The following is a 14,726-nucleotide window of genomic DNA, read 5'->3' as shown; positions in this document are numbered from 1 at the left end:
TTTCTGTGATGTGACTGTATACATAGGAAAAACATGTGTATGAACAGCACACTACCAGTAATATGCAATGAAGATGTTAAAGCAGCAATTTGAAAGGGCATGTTTGCTTGCTGCTGAAGCTACAACCAAAGGTTTGTCAGAAAGCCATTAAGGACTGAGTCTTAAACCAGCACAGTGATTCTGCACCATGGGATGTAGCTGTCTTACAGCATATTTGTCTGGGAGCCTGTGCATATACTTGTCACTGACTGAGACAATATTACTGAGCATCTTTCTTGTTCTCCTGTAGATAGATGTTGTTAATATCCTCTTATATGTATACTAGATATTCTGTTGTAATGGTCCCATTCCCTATAGGATCAGAGCCTGCTGAAGCATAGGAGCAGATCCATGTAAGTGGGATACTCCAGTGAAGGATCGGGTCCCTGGCTCTCACGCAGTGCCAGCGGTACCCAGGGGTGTGGGACTGACCCTGTGCAGTTCCCCTCAGCAAGCTTCTGTTGCTTGTGCCAACTCGTTTACTGGTAATGACCACATCCAAGAACATAAAAAAGGTTTCCTTACACTAATATGAAGAGGATAGATTTGATAGATGAACACTTGCAACCCTTTATATTTTATTTCTAGAACTTGCTGTTCCTCCTGCTCTGTACTTTAATTGCACTCAAGAAGTATTCTGTATGGTAAAAAACACTTGCTAAGAAGTATTCTGTATGGTAAAAAACACTTGCTACTCTTTTTTTAAGGCTTCATCTCCTCACTTACTTTTTTCCTTGCAGATTTGAAATTAAGAGAGACCCCAAATAAAACTATGGGGTTTGACTGTTTTTTCTTTACTGCTGTTTTTTAGGGGCCTAACCCATTCCTACATGTGCAATAAAACTTTCTTTGCAAGGTGCAGGTCTCCATATTAAAAACAGTAATAGTTTGGAGTTGCTTACCTGATTTAATATTACCTTTGCAGTACTTTACAGGTACCGGTTAAGTTCTGTAGAACTCAGCAGCATAGGCAGGGATGGGTAAACTGATAAGGAGAGTGGAAGCATGGTTTCCCTAAATTCATAACAGGATGAAGTCAGCTCTTTGATGTTTTGTTTAGCCCCTTTATAGAGGTTTATGCAGTGTAAAATTCTCCTGTTCACTGCTCCATTTTTCTAGCACATGTAAGAGAGCATTGCTATGCACATTATAAAAGTGATCATTGCCTTTGTGAGAGACTCGGTTATAACCACAGTATTTCCCTTACCTCTCCTTAATTGGTCCCTTTGACTTTCTCAGTTTAGCTTCATGTTTCTTCTATGCTTCCAGTACTATAAATATCCTTACTGCCAAACTGCTTTCTTTTCTAAAATCACATCTAGATCCTTTTTCTTGGCATTATCAACGTTGTCTATATGCAGTATCCTCCTTGCCAAATTTCTGTGCTAAATTTGCTTACAAGGAATTATTAAAGCTACAGCTCATTATGACTTGTCTGTTTATGGTGCAAGGAAGTCACATGTAAAAAAATGTGGAGTGTTGTGTGCATATATACAGACACATGCATACATTTACACATATTAAGTGTGTAAGAAGCTATAAAAATAGTATCTGCTGAATTCTGAATCCTTAGAATAATTAATAACTTCTCTGCATTTCTCAGTATCATTAAATTAGCTGAAGGAAGATATGATGAAGGTAAGCGTAGACTTTCTTCCTCAGAATTCTTCTTTAGCATATTATTTTTAAATGATATCTCAGCAATGTGAAAAGCAAAACACTTGTACCAATCAAAAAGGTGCCAAAACCCCAGCTTCACTTCTAGTTTATGAAACTTACTTCAATAGAACAATAGTTCTAGGACTATGACTACAATCTTCATCTGTTCTTGACCTATTAATAAAATATAAACCCACCAAAATACTACTTGGGGGTGTGTTTAAGATATTACGTCATTTTCACTGAAAATTAAAAACAACAAAGGCACATAGGTGGTTTAGGTCAGTGAATTAAGATCTATTTTTGCTTTGCATTGCATGTATACCTACAGAAGAGAAAGGGTCACATTCACTGCTTGATCAAAATGAAGCACAATGACCATCTTCATTCTCATTGCAAGGTTTATAATTTATGCTTGATTCAAGTTCCAGTTTGCTTAAAAACAAAAGAAAAAATCTTCCAAGTTGCCACTTAGGAAAACTGCCTTCCTGATGTTCTCCATTAGACATCATGTGCATCCCTTTAATTTTCAAGTTGGGAATAGATTTGAAGATAAATTTTGTCAGCTACCAGCAGCTATAGATTTGAATTAGGACAAGAACATACCCTGGAATTTCCAAGGGAATTCAATTTTGGATTCGATTTCTGTTTCAGAAACTAGCATGCATCAATTCTACAATATTAAAAATCAGGTCTTAAAATAAAAGAAAAAAGCCAGAAAACAAAAATGGCCATTTGTAGCAATTCCTGAAAGAAGCTCACCTACCAAGTTCACCCTGAACTTTGAGATCTATTTATTCCAAAATATGTTTTTAAGACTTTAAAACTTTAAAATGTGGAACTAGTTTCAAGGTTTGTTCTCTGAGAGACCTCAGGACATGTAAGTTGTTTCATTCCACGGCTCAGCTGTACTCCATAACAAGCAGGACAAGCGCTACACATACTTAGGCGATCTTGTTGATTCTAGTAAACCTGAATAGGATGAGCAGAGTTTGGCTGCAAGCATTACACATTTCACTTTTATTTTCAAATGGCAGGCAGGCTTTCTGAAGCCAAACAAATAATACTACTGAAGCTAACAAATGAAAAGAATAAGTGAACTGTGCAGGCAGCAGATTTAACTGCTACTGAAAGGCTTGGCAAATACACAATAAAAGCTTGTTTATTTGGTATGTAAAACATCAATATAATACAGTCTTAAACAACAATGAAATAATTGAACTTTTGTTAAAAATTGGTATCAGATCTGTTCATATGCATAAATAAAGTGTAGATCCAGTGGAACTGGATGTGCAATTGCTAAAGATTACATCTGAATAAATAACCCTATACTTAAATGTCTGCAACTTGATTAATCGAACCACATTTGTCATAAATACAAGCTGTAAGTTCCAGTCTGCTGGTTGTCAAATGTTTGGTAATTCCAGGGCCACTCTCAGATATAACCCAGAATGGAAAAGGAATCTTGGGATATTTCAAGTTGCAGTCTTTGATTCATACTGGATCTAAAACTGGATGGATTTATAGTTTTTAATTAAATGAAAAGAATTTCATTCCTTCACTGTGACTGAATTTTAAGTTCCTTTTGGGAGAGAACAGTCTTCCATTCTGTCTTCCTGACAGTGTTTCAATGGGACTTTGCTTCAGCCTAAAAGGCATAGTGATGGTACAAATTTCTGTGGTGTTTTTGGTGAAGATTATTCATAATGCACGTGTTCCAGAACTGCTAAGCATTTAAATAAGTAAATTAATAATAACACTGTTTTACCCCCCACAGGACATACCATAAAATCCCAAGTACTGTTTTGCGTGAATCTTTCCTGATTACACAAAGGCAGATAGCCCTGTGATTAATTCATACTGAAAAAAATCAGATGATTGAATATTTAAAAGCAGGGATGTACAAACACAGCTACTTTCTAAGTACAGCTTCCTTGTACTTGCTAAGCTACGTACTCTCCTTTTTTTTTTTTTCTTTTTTTTTTTTTTTTTTAACTTTTAGGAGCACTCTAGCCACATCAGTGACAAAACAGACGTCAGGCAAGTAGCAGCTATCCATTAGAGTCACATCTGGTAGGTTTGACTGACACTTAGTAGAACTGATTAACCACAGAATAACATGCCAGAAATGTAACAAGAGAAGTCACTTCTGCCTGATACCAATCAATCACTCTCTGCAAGTACAAATGCACATTCACAGTGGAATGAGTTTGACCTACACTCTTATCAGAATAATAGTGCAAAACTATTGCCAGACTTTTAGATGGGAAAAATAAAGTACAAGCCAAATGCCAGAAAGCAAACTCACAGATGGGAATACATGTTGTTAAATGGCACCATGGCATATGACCGCAAGAATCAGACAGTTCTCCATATTGTAGAAGATGTGTTCAATATGATGATTGCCAGTACTTGAAATACAGAGCTGAAATATGTAAAATAATATAGCAAAATCCTGATGCAGTATTTTGACAGCTCAGTGCTTTAAAGATCACTTTTTCCATCAATGCAAGATATAAAATAATGTAATGCTTAGAGCAAAAAGCAAGGGTCTTATAAAGTGAGATCTGCTTTTTGGCCTAGATTAAGTAAGGCAAAAACATGTTAAGCATGTGCTGGAGTCTTCTGCTGACATTTTTGTTGACTCAGAATATATTATAAGTTCCATTATGAGGAAAACGCTTATATGCTCTGAATCAGTGTCTTTAGCCTAGTGATTTCAGTATTTCAGCACTCAAACTATCTGAATATAATGCAGGTCAGATTCCAATTTGCTAGCCAGGCACACTCAAGGGAATAGGAAAATAAACTTTTCTACTCCTGTAACTTGAGGCATCGCTGAATTTGGGTGCAGTTTCTTTGCATTCAGTGTACTGATGGGTCCTAGGTACCACAGCGTGATGTTGGGATAATTAGAGTATGTCATATGGAGTTGGGAGTACAAAGACAATTTTACAAGCCTCTTACAAGATGCAACAGTAAATACAAAATTGTCCTCGGTCTCTGGTTCATGTTGTCTCTTCCATACACCCTCCTGTGCAGGCCCTGGCAGGACAGATTCCAAAATCTGACAAATATTTGAGCAGCATTTGTCAGAGAGAATATACAAAGAAAATCACTCCCTTGAACATTTTCTGGATTCCACAAAATAGACCTTTATACTTAAATCCTTCAAATCTCCACTGCCCTTGACTGTAATTTTTAAAAGTTTTTGTGTATCGGAAAGGAAGATTTTCTAGCTTGTAGTTTTTGAGACAGCCATATACCCCAGTTATATTTTTAACAGACACGTTATACAGTAACTCTTACAAACTTTTCTATTACAGCCTCTTGAAGCTATTGCAGAAAAAAAGTGCTATATCGCAGCCACCAGGTCTGCCTGTAAATTTGCTAGACCAGTGTATATCAGGTCCAGTTCAAAGCAGGGATGGTTTGAACGGGAATAACACCTGGGAACAGAACAGGCTTTTACACTGGAAAGAATCGGTCTGTCTACAAAAGAAAATACCCATTACATATAATTATTCCCTGAAACAAAAAATTGATTTGGTATCTAAGTAGAGCTTGCATAGTATTTCACAAGAAATGACTGTGCAATAATCTTTTTTAAAGAAGATAGCTTTCTGAAAGCAAGCCATATGCATAATGCCCCCTAATAAGAGATGAATCTGATTGAAAATAACTGTGCAGATAATCTCATTCCATTTTTAAAAGCACTAAGCTCTGTGTGATTGGCACAATTGCATTAATAATTTATAGCCATTGGGAATTGTTGGTTTCTGCCTTATTTGGGAGTGTGAATCACAAATGATTGCTCATTTTAACAATATTGAAAAAGATTGGAGAAGTAAAGCTGAAGGGAGGAAATGTGCTGACAGAATGTGCAATAATTGTGTTGGCCAGCCTGGCTCCTGGAGCTGGCTATCAAGTATGCTTTTTCTACTCAGCTAGCGAGAATCCTTATATGAGGAAAACATCTCTGGAAACAGTCCTCAGTTGCTGCTGTTGTTTGAGAATGCCAGAAAGTCCCTATTTTGTTTATATTTTAGATGTGGTATAAAATAAATTCCAAAATGTGCAACTAGGCTTTGTTTGGTTTGTTGAAATGTCAAAAAGCTTTAATGCCTAAGCTGTCACTGCTGTTCCTGACAGAGCAAAGTAGCAAAGTAGGACAATCAAAAATGGTGCATGAAAGGAGCTCTCTGTGCTTGACTTAACTGTTTTTAGCATGTGATGGTATATATTTGTTTATTTAACTTGCTGCTTTGGGGATTGAATGCAGCATGTTTTGCAGGAAGATCAAACCTTTAATATAAAATCAATTACTTTTCTTACCATTTGAGACATGTGTACTTCTGCAGTTTTGGAAGTGTGTATTGCCTGTGCTGTATTATATGCCATTTAGCTGTTTTCTTTGATGCTAAAATGCAAATCATGTATTGGAAAATTGATCTTTCCACCCATACAGACACAGAACAAAGATACCCAGTCTTTGAGAGGAACAGTTGTTGGCTTCTGAGCTAGAAACCCAAATTCAATCAATATTCATAAATCTTAACAAACATATAGCATTGTCATCACAAGAACCAATTTGAATTAGTCAGAGGTTTCACATGTCTCCATTTGCTTAACAAAACTATATTAGTAGCATTTACTGTGCTTCTTACAGTTTTTGGAAGCCTGACTCTGTGTCTGTTCACTAATGATGATATTGTGTCTAAGCAAGAAGTTCTGTTTAATATATTTGGTTCAAATTTCTAAGGAAAAAAATAGAACATTTGCTTCTGAATTCTGGTGTGGTAGGCATGCTTTTGAGGAAGAACTACAATCAGTTTATCCCTGGGAATAAGACTTAGACAGAAGAGTCCCTCGCAAACCATGGTTTATGATTTTCATCTGGCTTGTTTTCCCTCGCAGCTGTCTGGGCTGCCTTCTTCGTTTCTGTTTCCCATCTTTCAATGGATGTGAATCAACTGATCCTCGGGACAGTTTCTCCCCAGCAGTACAAAACAACCGTGGAAGTCCCAACCTCAGCTTTATTTTGTATTAACACAACATTAACACTGAAAGGTGCAGATTAAGGGCTGTCATTTCTCCAGCTTCTTCAGCCCCATTGCCGTTCCCCCCAGTCCCGTCAGCTTTCAGCAGCTGCCACTCCTGTTCCCAGAGGCTCTGAGTGCCCTTCCCAGCAGGGATGCCCAGGCTGGAATGGGTTAAGGCATGTTTGTCCTTGGTGGTATCTGGCTTCAGGTCACCAAAGTATATGGTTAAGCATCGTAGTGAATCTTCTCAGCTTGACAGAAGCCAGCACACAACCCTTTTTTGACTTGCAGCGTTTCTTCGTTTCCCTGCGCAGGGACTCCTGGCAGAGGAGACCAGCCACGGGTCCCCTGCTCCGCGGTACTGCCTTGCCTCTTCAGCTCAAGGATGGCCATTTCCCAAGCATCTCACAGAAAACCTGCCTCCCCTGGTGAATCTTGCTCCCTTATGTTCCCCTCCTCTTTTTCTAAGCTCACAATGTGCTTTCCGCACCCTCAGCCTTGTAGGGCATGCTGGGGTACACTTGTGATTTCTGCAGCAGAAATGTTGTCTGTGTTACTTAAAAGCTCCAGCAAATCAAGAGGGTGCTACAATTTACATGACTTCAGGGTTGTGAAATCCTGATGGGATCCTTTCAGCCCGGCTCTCTCCAGCTGGCTGTAAGCACTTCTGAAGATAAATGCTACAATTTTCAAAGGAGCTTAACAGAGTAGGTGCCTGATCTCCTTGGATTCCTTAGAAAATCCCATTTTTTTAAGCTTTTGTAGCATTAAAATATGTGTTCTTCCTTTCTTTTCTCAGAAAAGGGAAGGCTTGATTTACTGAAAATAAACTTCAAAAGCACATAATGTTTTAAGGTTTTTTCTTGTTCTAAATAGCTACATGTTTTACAGTTCTTTATTAAGTATAACTATTGATTTGAAGAAGCATGTGTGGAGACACTCAGTGAATAGATTGAACAGATAATCCTATTACATTCAATCTGATTGCAGGAGTTACTGCCATTTTATTTTTTGTAAGGGAAGGTGTAAGGCTTTTATATGCATGTGTGTATATCTGAGTAACATGCAGTAATTAGATAAAGTCAACAATAATAAGAAACCGGAGCTTCCTATTAATCGTTTCTTGAACTATTTTTCATGTAATCATTTGTAAGGAAATTAGGAAGATCTGAAGCATTAAAGCTTAGCAAAATACAGACCTATGCCCTATAAAAAATAAATAACCAAACAAAAGTAAATAAAAAGTAGATACTTCTAAGCAAGTTCCTATGCAGAACTGTCATTCTTGCCACAGGGTAATTGATTATAATGTCATAAAACTTAACTCCCACTTGATCTTTTAGACTTATTTGCTATTCCCTGGGGTCAGGGAACTCTTCCTAGCAGCAATGGCTATTTCTAGCTTTTACTTGTTTTTCCAAGAATGTCTCATCTATGATTTCCTGTCTGGACTCACTTTGCTGTCGTGTGTTTATTAGTACCTTTTACCAGTAATTTCTAAAACAAAAGCCCAAAATCACTGCAACAAACCTCAGAAGGATCTGCGGAAAAGAAGCAAGCAGGCTTATAATTACTGATGCTGAATGCTACCTCATTTTCAGATTAGTTCTGTTGAATAAATCTCAACATGAAGGGGTAAGGTACTGTTCAGTATTCTGAAGTCAGAATCTGATCCGTAATGATAAGTTATAGACCATTAACTGTTCATGGAATTTCTTCTTCCTAAGTAATGTGTCAGGAAAAAACCCCACAGTGTAAAAAGTAAGAGAATTTTTGAAAACTCTGGCACAGTTTTAGAATTCTTCAGCTATTCTTCTTTTTTTCCTCCCAGTATCCAGAAGAGTACAATAGATTTTGCTACCATGTTGGATGCAATGTAAATTATTTAAAAAGAAATGTCAGGTTTTCCTATAGAGCAAGATATTAAACAGCCTAGGTAAATGACAAGAATTATTCCACAATGTAATCTGAATACAGCATTTATAAACTGTAGTGTATTTTGTATTGCATTTTAATTTGTTTCAGTGTAATTTTCATTTCTTTGCCCAGGGTGCATATCTCAGAAATCACCAAATTACTTAGCATAGTTAGTGATGTGCATTTTATTATCATCCAGAAGTGAAAACCTGAAAGACAAGAACAATCAAAGAACGGCAAAAACTATTTGTTTTAAGTGATAGACAAGGAGAATAATGATTCATAATAGAATCTGTAAGTGTTGATTTTCCAAATGAGATGGGAACAATTGATTATGCTACTGTGCTTTTGAAACAAAAAGATGTAACGAGCGTAAGCAAGTGCCTAATTCTTCTTGATGCTGGTTCAGAATAACTTCTCTGCTTTAAACTGAAAAAAGGATCATATATCCCACACTGAGTTAACAAGCCTTTACTGTAGGTGTTTTCATTATTACTATTACATTATAGGCAGGCAATTATATTGAGTATAAAACCTTTTTTACACTTCACTGATTACATTTTTAGTAACAGGTCATGAACAAATTAATCACCTCTTCAGAGAGTGTTCATTAAAAATTGTCATTTTTAGTCTTTCTCTAAGGCTTTCCAAGTTTTTGTAAACAATGATTACAGCTCACAACCTGATACTCTGCTCATGTTGAGTAACACCTTCCCACAGTGATGCAGTGGGATTGTTTGTGCTGTACAGTGGGAGTTAGCATACACACTATGGGCTCTATACCAGTCTGAACTGCTTCAATGATGTGAAAAATCAGTAGAAAGTGTTCAGGATCTTTAAAGAAATTATTCTATCAATCCATCCTCTTACTTTCAAAAAATGAGAGCTTTAGATCGCTCTAAACTGTAAGGTTGTATCCAGTGTGCGTTAAAGGCCTGCTAGCTGTGTTCCCTGTGGTCATATTTTTTGCTCATCTTTTTTAAACCTACTTATTCCTCTTGCTTCCACAATTTCTTGCAGTCATGAGATCCACAGTTTAATTGTGTATTGCTTGAAGAATTAATTCACTTTTTTTTTTGTTGAATATTCTGCTTCATAATTTCAATGGATGTATCCTAGTTCTCACTGTGCATGAAATGGAGAATACTTGCTTTTCACAAAGTTAGTTAAAGGAGACTTCACAAAGTGTTAAAGACCATGTTAGATCTGACATTTGAGGAGCTGCTTCAAGGGTCCTACTGTCTCTTCTATGCAAATGGACTTTGTGGGTTCAAGGCAAAACCCCAATGTCTGGAACTCCAAGCATCTGCAGTGGCTTACCACATCCTTGCAGGGTATTAGCTGAAGCTCATCAAAACCTTTTTTAAAAAAATATATTACAAAATGGTATCCAGATGAGATTATTTAGCATTACAAGTCCTTATGCAGCTTTTAGGAGAATCACTTACTTGCTAAATAGAGTGCAACAGCTCCTTGGGAGCCATTCCAGTCTATCAGGTAAATCTGTAATTAGTATCCAGTTGATCTGAAGCATGGTGCTGTCATTATACTGATATAGACATACACATTAGAAAACATTACTGCCTGGGCACAGCAGGCAATTCACAGACTCTAACAACTCTGCCATTTTATTTTTTTAAAGCCTAGTAATTTTTGTTTCAGAGTTAAAATACAAAGTCATAATTGCAACAACATTTTTAATTTTCAGTTAAGCATAAAACAGATGAGACTTCGGTAATTTTTTTCTGTGATTTCTGTTTTCAAAATAGCTTGTTGGATTTTTTTAAAAGAACTGAGAGGCTTTTTGTTTGTTCTTTGTTTTTTAAGCAAATAGGTTGTGTGGTGACATTTAATGGTAACAACAGAAAAAAAGAGAAAATATTGTCAGTTGTTTTTGTGAAAATTAAAAAAAAAGTTTGGATTTAGTACAACTGACTGAAATTTCACTTCATTTTCTTTGAATTTCAGAATTCAGTTCTCAAAGTGGCAGAGGTTCATGCCCTTCTGTGGTAAATAGATGTCCTGTATTTTGTCATAAATGTTTAAAATATCTATCCATGACTAAAATAGAAGGAAACAAAGTGATGTGACAACTTGTATCTACTATACCTCTACCACATCTGGTAAAATTCAGGGTAATTACACTGAGGTGGATTCAGCAGTATAAAGGAAATTCAGGCATAAGACTGATGTGAAGTTTCTATGGACAGAGGCAGATGCACAAATCAGTTACTTTGGATAACCTCCCAACCTGGTTACCACTTATATTGCATTTGCAAGTCATTCAATCTTCCTTTGAAGAGTCACTTAAGCCTTAATTGTTAACTAAGCATTACTTTTTCATACATTGACTAGAGGTTTGGGAAAAGCAAAGCTCAGGTATCTGATGGTGTGTTGTCTGATCCTTAGAAAATGGATACTGTTGTCTGCAGACTCAAATACAGGAAAATGGGTGTCTTTTGTAATTTTTTTCTATGGCCTCAATATACTACAGCCAGTGTAAACATAAAACAGATTTCTTAATGGGCCAGCATCAATATTAAATATTCTCATTTGCGTGATGTGTTTCAAAGGAACAATGTGAGCAAAGAGTGAATACTACATGGAGTATTTCAGTCTGATACATTTTCAAACAGACCTACAAAAGCTGTGAACCATTACATACATATAAGGTTGATTGACTTTGCTTTAAAGTCACATTTAATGGGAAAATTTGTCTTAAAAATAAGCCAATTCAGGCCTGCTAGTATACCTGGCATAAGTAAAATCAGAAATGTGAGTGTTTATTGACACCAAGACATCAAGACCAATCTTGTGACTAATGCAATAGACTGGAGCTGAGGAAAACCTGATACACAATTATTCTTCAGTTTATTTGTAGGGTGGAGAATATGGGCAAAAGAATAACTCTTAATTGCAATTATGAAATATTTTGAAACAAACAGAAAGAAGTTTGGGTCAGCCAAGTCACTGGCTGACCTATACATGGTGTTTTCAGTAAAAAAATAAAATTCAGACTGAAGTGTTCACCTAGCTGTGAAATCAAAGGCATCTTCTACATTCAGTATCTAGGTTTTTCACCAGCCCCTATATGGTTGGGGAAAACATGCGTAACCTCCTTTTGCCCTTGTCCCACAGCTGTAATAGGTATTTAAAAAAAAAAAAAAAAAAAGCAAACCTTGTATAAAAGGGCAGAGGTTCTTCCTTATACAGTATGTGTACATCAACTAGTATGGGTGAGCTTTACCCTTCTTGGAACTAGGGGCTCTACCTTTAAAAAACTCCCAATGTGGCTGGGATTCTTTTTAAGCTGTTGGTCTTGGTACTGAAGGGGATCAGTGAAGATAAAAACTTTAAGAGAAATCTCATTCCAACATCATAAAATGCCTTACTAGCAAATCCTTTGGATTAATTCATCACCCGCGGTCTTTCCAGGTGGATGTTTATTCAAAAACTTTAATTTTCATCATAGATTTAACTTTGTCCTAAAGGGAACTCTGACAGAAATAAACTTTGTTAAACTGTATTGAGCACGAATACAGACTGTAATTACAGTGATCAAATAATGGAAGAGACAAAAACCTGGAGATCAGAACATTCAAACCATTCACAGAGAATAAAAATTACATTTGGTTTTGTAAACATGTTGCCTGGTAACACTGGGATTAAGACCTCATCCAATAGTTTAGGAGCATATTTAAGATGGGAACTTCACATTATTTTAATTTCTCAGCCTCTATTGACAGGCTGTCAGTAGAACACCTCCTGTTTTCATTTTAGAGAGCTGCAAATGATAAAAATAATGTTCCAAAACCAGTAAGGACTTAAAAGTTATATTAGTGATATTAACAATATAGTAACCAATCTTGGACTGCAGTACTATCCTTTAACAACCACTGTCAGACTGATGGTCTAATTCACAAACCTATTTTGTCACTATAAAAAATAAAGTATGACAATCAAAAAGTGCAGGAAAAGGTGAAAGTAGTTTAGTGAAAAGCTGATCTGTAATTACTGCTCCAACTCCAATTTCCAAACATTCTGTTGTTTCTATTAGCCTCTCTCCTTCTCCCTACCTCTAAATCATGCCCCTTAGCCTTTTACACTAGAAAACAAACTGGAGATGAATTTGTTCATGTGCTGATACTTTAACAGGAATTTAAGATAATTTTATTGATATTAGAGTATTTGTATTATCTGTGTACTAGAGTTTTATGACAACCTCTAAGAAACGTCCAAGATTTTTTTCACAGGCACAATAACAGAAGCAGATTATATTATTAAACTGTTAGATACAGTATAATTTGTAGCTTGCCTCAAGCCATCTAGGTTTCCAGCAAAGTAAGGGCCAAGAAAGTAGAAAAGCTACAGAACAACCAGAGAGATTAAAATATCACAACACCAACTCAAGAAAGTTGAATCTTGACTCAAGAAAGCTCCAGCTGTCAGAAAAACTTTTAAAGTATCACTCTTCCTATATATATTCTTTTCTCAAAGATCTCTCTAATGTTCTGGTCTGAAAATCTTACGCATTTGCCAACAATCTAGTCATTTGCACATGACTATTGTTCACTGTGTGAAAAATGAGTTTTGTACTTTTATTTCTTTCCATGAAGTAGGGATTTTTAAGACAACTGTCACTTCAGTGCATCAGCAATAAATAAGGCTTCCAGTCAGGATGAAAAGGAAGTATTGCCACACCATTTTCAACTATCTAATATATTAAAAGGTTTTATGTATTCTTGAGTTTCACTTTCTCCACTTGCATATTTATAAGGACCACACAAGAAATCCAGGTGTAATATAAGAAATCTGTTAATCAGCAAATTTGCTCTTAAAACCTCTCCAGTATAGAAAAATCATATGGAAAAAAATATGATTTTCTTTTAGCTAAATTTTCATGTCACTGTTTTTGCTTTTCTTTCCCCTCTGCTTAGCTGTTGAGAATTTTAGGGGAGGTGGTCAATTTTCTGTTGAAGGAGAAACAAATGACATGAAGTCAGTGCATTTTCTTAGTTTAAAACTCCTTCAGTGTGCACAAGCAGAAGTGCTTATAAATAGCCTGCAGTCAATCTTGGTTTTAAATACAACAGCCTAGACATCAGCAGTACTCTTCTAGAAGGCAATGTGCCATAAGAGCTTGCTATAGTTACACAGAGTCATACTTGCCTATTGCAAGGGCATCACAAAATTATCAATGCATCTTCTTAGAAGTTAAGCTATGGCTTTATCAGGTGATCATTAATGCCTTTTCTCAGTGCTATAGATTCACCTGGATCAAGAATCATGGTGCAGCTCAGGTGTACAATCAGCCAGCACATGTAGAATTAATATTACGCTTGCTTTGTTTCACCCTTAGGACAGATGATACTCTCCTGTTAGTGTTCCACAAGATAACACATTATTTGGGTTGAAGGGTTGTGTTTTGATTATATAAACGGCTGATGCTGTGATTGCACCTACAAAAGCCCCAGCAACTGGGTAAAATACACCCTGGAGTAATTGGGTCACCTTGCCTGATGTGGGCTGTGTCTTGTGGAACAGGATATATCCGTCCTGTCAGGAGGACTTTGGCAGCCTACAATTCTGTTGCAGGGAACTGCTCTTTTTCCCTCCGTCAGACTTATTATTTTCTGGAATGAAGATTATGGTGATTTGGACTCAGTCTCTTGGGGAAAGAGAGGGGAGGGGTCGGATTAGATCAAGAGGATGGCAGCCTTCAGCAAAGACTGGCCATGTAGGAGTAATAGAGGTGACTCACAGAACTAGATGATAGGAGAGCAGGGATGGATATCATCGAGGTAATTAGCAAGGACTTTCAGGCTCATGACAATTGTTTATGAATATATTCTGGAGAACAGAACATTGAACAATTAGTGCTTGAAGCTGAAGGCATTACAAAACACCAGATTAACCCATCCGAGCTATGTCTGTGTAAGAGTTTTGCATGTTAGCTTCTAAAGGTACAGATGATTCCATGTTACAAAGGCTCCTGAGAATTTGCAAGTGTGAGAAGCTGCTTAACAGGCTAATGGGAGAGGTTAGATTTTCATTTCCCAAAGCTAGATA

General features: G+C 36.7%; 1 long non-coding RNA gene across 1 annotated transcript in view; it reads left to right on the top strand.

The window, feature by feature from the left end:
• The first annotated feature begins 705 nt into the window (after positions 1-705).
• Positions 706-14,726, top strand: part of LOC308062262 — a 249,541-nt gene continuing 235,520 nt past the window's right edge. The window contains exon 1 of the long non-coding RNA XR_013927526.1: positions 706-14,726. This exon is cut by the window's right edge and continues 21,254 nt beyond it. This is a non-coding gene — a long non-coding RNA (uncharacterized lncRNA).

This window comes from Falco punctatus, assembly GCF_963210335.1.
Source record: "Falco punctatus genome assembly, chromosome: 4".
NCBI lineage: Eukaryota > Metazoa > Chordata > Aves > Falconiformes > Falconidae > Falco > Falco punctatus.
Note: the sequence above shows the minus strand (reverse complement) of the source record. Positions and strands in the feature narration are given on the sequence as shown.